Genomic DNA, 6,193 nt, shown 5'->3' with positions numbered 1-6,193 from the left:
CCTGTGCTGCTCTCGTTCCAAATGTTTGCTTGAACGTTGCATTTGGTTTTAGAGATGTGGGTAAGAAAGGTCATTATGTTCGATATGAAAAAGCCAATTATCATGAAAATTTAGTCTTTGGGCTTTTAGAGTCAAGTTAACAAGTTTTAAATGCCAATATTATCTTGAGTATGAATAAAAAGCACTTAGAAATAATATATTGTGATGCTTGACTATACAGGAGCTGCAGCTGCATGCTTCTGGATGTTACCCACACAGAATCTGGGTTGAGAAATGTTATGTAATTTCATTTTTGACACTGACAAAGAGTCAGCCATATACTATACAATTATTATCTGTTTTATGATTATATTCTGAATAAGCATCTAAAGTTTTAAAATAGCAGCATCACCAACTGAATCATGTTCTTTTGCTCTGCTAAGCATTTGCAGGAGACTCTATGGCCTATCTGACGGAGGCCCAGAGTCCTACCAGGAAACAATAGCTGGATATGGGGCAGGAAGGTCATTGTCTATAAACACAGTGATGGTGTCTGCATGCATTGGTCTCTTTGATACTTTGATGGCTTGATAATTTCACTACTTCATTATAAGCCTTTTGGGATGTTGGCAGAACTGCAATTATTCTAAGGTTTGAGGCCTTCTGGCACATGTGTGTTTCCGTATGATGAACACTTTTATGTTTGTTGGTGAGAGAGGACACAAGAAAGAGTGAGGGACACAGTGCAGTGGGGTTGGATGATTTGACTGGCAGAGCTTCCTCCAAGTCATAGTTTAATTGGACAATTGCTTAGTTTAACTTCAGGCTTTTTAGGATGGGAAAGCCATGCAAAACTGTTCTACAATGCACTTCTAAGTGGAGTGGTAAAAGTCCTCACTCTGGATTGTTCTACAGTTTATTTCCCTCAAGCCAATCTCCTATTGTATATTCTCTGTTGCCAATAAATAAAACACACAGGAGAAAATGTACATTCTTTGTTGCAAAATTTTACTCTTCTCTCTCCTCATGAGTAAATTAAACAAACCGTAGTGCTACCAGATCAGGGTAACAACACTCTGTGGTCTGCAAGAAAAAAAATCTCAAGGTTTGATATTTTCAGAGCCATTAAGGTGATTACAAATGAAATCAGAGAAAGCAGAGAGATGTGAGATGTCACCACAGTTTCTCTATTTTATTGATTTTGTGCTTTCGACCTTTGCCCATCATGGAACATGCTGAATTTGGAAATGTTGGCAGTCTTCTGGAAATCTCAAAGGTCAAATAAAGCTTGGCAAACACTGCACGATATTTTCAGTTGTATTCAGCTCCAGCTCTATTTTTACGATTACATCGCAAAGTTCAGTGATTTACAAAGAAAATATGAAAGTGAGGAGACACTCACCAAATGCTCAACAAAAACAAACATGCTTCCTTTGCGTTACTTGCTGTTCTCCATCCATCCATTTTCTTAAACCGTTATCCCTAGTGGGATGCTGGTGCCCATCTCTAGCCTATGTCTAGCTAACGTTTCGGGTGAGAGATGGGGTACACTCTGGACAGGTCGCCAGTCCATCACAGTACTGATCAGGAGCTTGTCGTGAGGTGTGAATTACTTTAATACAACACTATGCATAAGCATAACGCAAAAAATAAAATATAGTTGCACTACTGGAAAACTGGCGGAAAATAGGCCAAAACAACTATGTTCTACAGGGACAAACTGTCAATTTTAATAATGCTAACTTCCCTAATAAATTTAACATAAAATGTTACATTTAGTTTACAAACTGAACTCCAAATTCTCTTCACTTTAAAATAGTGAAATTCTCGAATACAATGTGTGCTCCCTCACTTTCTGCACTATCTGCATTTGCTTCCAATGTACTGAATGATTACTGAAGCTTTATGACAAGAAAACTTACAAATGGATTAATATCTGTATAGGAAGGTCAAACCTTAAAAAAAAAAAAAAAAAGATAGATCAGGAATTGGCCACAAATCTCTGATACATTTCCAGCAAAGAACAGTTCTCATCTAGTCTAAGGAATCAGAGGTATGCAGATAAGAAACTGATAAACTAAGACCAGACATGTTCCTGACATTCAACTTCTTGCCTTCATGTTGTTGCATTTTGTTTAAAATATGTGATCTTGTGCCAAAGACAGAATCATTTTTCCCCAATTATTCAAACTTGTATTTATCCTGACACACTGGTGGTTGGTGAGAGCATTACAAAATCTCCCCTAGATTCCGAAGCAAATCTCCACTTGACCCAATGAAGGCTGTCCAGTTACAGCATTAGAGCCGCACAGAGCTTGGGCTGAGGCCTACATTCTCTTGGGACTGGGGGGATGGGGGTGGGTTTGGCGCACACTGTGGTAGCCTGACAGACGAGGAGTTTTCAAGCCTTTGCTACAGAGTTGGCCGATAGCGCCAAAAACAAACAAACAAAAGAATCATCCTCAAAACCCAGAATCATTTGTAAATGATCAACAGTCATTGGATAATGCTCCCACTGAAAAAAATAACGGCCTCAACAAACCTGAAAATTCAGTTGGCCAATGAACAATCTTTTTTTTTACTTTGTACCTTCAAGGTTGCAGAGTAAAACTGACTTTTTTATAGCTATGAGACAAAGAAGCATTTGTGTTAGTCAACGGTTGCTCCCAAATTAGAGCAGTGTGGTACAGCACATTACCTCATCCCCACTCACATCAGCAGACGTGTCCATCATAAGCATGCATCCTAAGCCTTGCTGACATGCCCAGCTCTGCTAAGCTAGTGTTGCACACTGGAATTATCCCTGAAGGATGCAACGGAAAGTCAGCAGAACAAACAAAATGTAGGGCTATGACATGACACTTTGAATGTTTTTTTAAAAGAGCCCTATTACCAAGTATTTCTAAAAATACTCGCGTCTGAGCCTTTTCCTTCTCTCTGCCGAGCTAAAATAAGCCCTAGATCCGGAGGAGTGGTGGAGGGCAGATATAACACAAATCAACAGTCGCCAATGGTGATGTACGTTTGGCTGATGGGAATAGCTGCTCATAATTCATCAGCATGTTGAGCTAGCCTAGTCATGAAGGAAAAGATAAAGGCTTAGAGATTTCACAACAGCGCTGGAGAGGAGGCAAATGCATCCAAACATGATGAGGTTTCAAAAGAGACAACATTGGAGAGGAAAGAGGCGCGGGGGGGCAACTCATGGCCACAGCTGCAACTTGGCCCAGAGGATTCGAGACATTCTTGTAATAGAGGGCTGTAATGAAGTCACTCATCCCAACTTTCCACACCCACTGCAACCAACTTTCCAAAATGCCTCTTTTATAACAAATTCTGAAGAAAGAAAAAACAATGGAAAACAGAACAGGTAATGCTCGAGAGGTGTGATTACCAGGGCAATATTTCTTATTTTATATGGTATAAAATGACAATAAATTGTGTGTTTAAGCCAGATGTGTCAGAGGAGCGCTTGTAAAACGTAAAAAAAAAAAAAATAAAAAAAAAAATAAAAAAAAAAGAGGGTCACTACAGGTGATCATGTGCCCCCAAATGGGCTTTCATGAAATAAACTGCAATGAATTCCTTTTCATGTGCACAACATTTTCATTAGAATAAACTTCAAAGGATGACAGCTTGATCTTCCAGGTGACCAAAGATCTAAAGCAACTGCTCAGACCAAGACGGTTTGTCATCATTACAAGGTGTTGAGTGAACAGCAGAGGTGGAACGGTCACTTTAAAGGTATTTGATCAGTGTGCATATGCTGCAACACAGTTTCTTTCCCTCTGAGACAACATGTAGAGAACCAAGACTGTGACTCAGGTACGCATCAGCTGCTGGAGTCATGACTGGACCCATTCTACATTTTTCCGATGCATGGGATTACATTCAGTGGTGCGAATGCACTGTCTCCATTAAATCTAGGAATACCATGCAGAAGAAATTGTCTCTAATTATTCATTAAAGCAGCAGTGTTATGTGTTTTCCAGGTATGTGGTGCCATTTTATAGCACAAATATTTTACCTACAGTTGTTATAGAAATGCTATATATATAAAATATAACTTAAGAGATTTGACTTCGTGATGTAACCCTGTGAAACTGGGCCTTTGTCTCTTTAAGAAACTCTTGCTCTTTTTGCAACTCCACCCTCAAGAAGTCATCACATCTCTCCTCTATTAACCCTTTATTGTTTTTACCAGCGTTGCACCGAGAAGCTCAGCTGAGTTCAATTGATGTGCTGAGGTGATGCGCAGTTCAACCAGGAATTGGCTAACTTCTGCTGGCTAGTCTGAAGGAGCTGAGTGAGGAAACACGGGAAAGAGGTGGTCTGTAGTGCTGAAGCTCGGAAACCTGAAAACTGCAGTTCCGAAAAGGAGCTTCGTCTTCAAAGGTGATGCTCTGTCCCATCCAGGTGTTTTGCACAACTGAATGGTTGCCACAGGACATTAAAGGACTTCTCAAACATACATGAAAGAATCAAGGCAACACTCCAGGTTTATTTTTGATGAAAGAATAACATTATAACAAGATGTAAAGCTCAAAAGTAAATTTTACATAATACTGCTCCTTTAAACTCAAGAGCATTTGCAGACATGAAACAATATATTAATTAAATGAATGAATTGATTGTAGAATGAATAAAAGACCTTAAAACTACGAGATGATCAATCAAATCAATTACAGCCATCTTTAGGATGGCTTAATATTGCTCTTAAAATTCCTATTACAACAATAGGTGCCATTATAGCTGTTGATTAATCCAGTTACCAAATATATACGCTGGTTCTCCTCCTGCTGACTTCACAAGACCAACATCTTGTAGCAGTGCAGAGTTTTGCTGTCTTTTGAAATCATCATTAAAAGCAGTACGCATGAGCACATCTGCAAGTGCAAGAGAAATTGGGGGTAGGGAGAGCAACATTTTCCTTGTCATCTAAGGCAGCATGCCTATGTTATCATATCACTGCAGAACATTAAGCCTGGAAGCATCACTTTAATATTGATAGGCTCTGGTCCTATCGCATAGATAACCAACACTACTAATACTGACTTTGAAAAATGGAACAAATTGTTTTTAGCCCCTAGAAATGTGGATAGAAACAAGTACATTGTTTTCAGTTCAGGTGAAAAACATTACAGTGGCATGATGCTTTCCTATTGTTTATATTTAGAAAGTTAATTAAAATTTGTATCAGATGTGTTAGGAAGGATGTTATTAGGTAGAAAAAAAGAAAGAAAATATTTCCTTTAAAGTTATTGTAATATTTAAAAACTTCCATAATTTCCCACTTTGACCAGTAAAAAATAAAACACCAAAGATTGCTAATAATTGCAGTTAACAGCGAATTTCTAAAATTTAAAAAAAAAAAAAAAAATCCATTTGAATATCTTCTGAAGCTGAAATTTTGACCAAGAATTCAGATTTGACATGCCATCTGTTTTGTATACTATTAAACCCATGGTTCACACATAACTCTACAAGCTTTGATTTTCAGTATGTTCCTCTATGTTTTCAATGCTTACAACAGAGAAAAACATTTCATCAGCTTATTCTGCTAATAGTATTTACCCTGGTGACCAAGGACAATAATGAGCAAATCCTACTGGTTTCCATCCATCCCAGATCCAAACTGGATCTGACTTGTCTCAAAATAGCATAGGATGAACAATTTTAAGTAATCTAATGATATCCCATCTTTCCACATCCTTTTTTGCTTAAGTTACATGAAGCTTTGCAGTGTCCCTAAGCTTTAAGAAAATTATTATAAATACCTCTAGACTTCAAGAGCTGAAATTGTTTTTACTGAATACCACCATTGCACAAAAAACATGCTTTTTATCTTGTTACTCATCCATTTGTGGTGTCTGTCTATGCAAAGTAATAATGTCAATGCCACAGGCTGCAGTAACCTTACATGAGCAATTTTGTTTTTAGGCTTGCTTAATTTTGTATTAGCCAGTAGGGAAACATTACATTTTTTTTTATTAAAAGATACTGTGATATCGCTGCAAAGGCAACTCAAACTCGACAGTCAACCGTCTCACAACATGAGCTTAGATAAGCAACACCTGAAACACAGAGGCTGTGCATAAGATGCTAACAATGAGGGTAGTAGTGGGGGTGCTGCCTGTGACACCCCAGCTTTGACCCCATTCACAAAAGGGGCTCTCTGGCACCCTCCATTGATAGCTCCGAGGTGGCTCAATTT

Source organism: Poecilia formosa, unplaced genomic scaffold, assembly GCF_000485575.1.
Source record: "Poecilia formosa unplaced genomic scaffold, Poecilia_formosa-5.1.2 Scaffold20, whole genome shotgun sequence".
NCBI classification, from domain to species: Eukaryota; Metazoa; Chordata; class Actinopteri; order Cyprinodontiformes; family Poeciliidae; genus Poecilia; species Poecilia formosa.
This window is presented reverse-complemented; position numbering follows the sequence as displayed.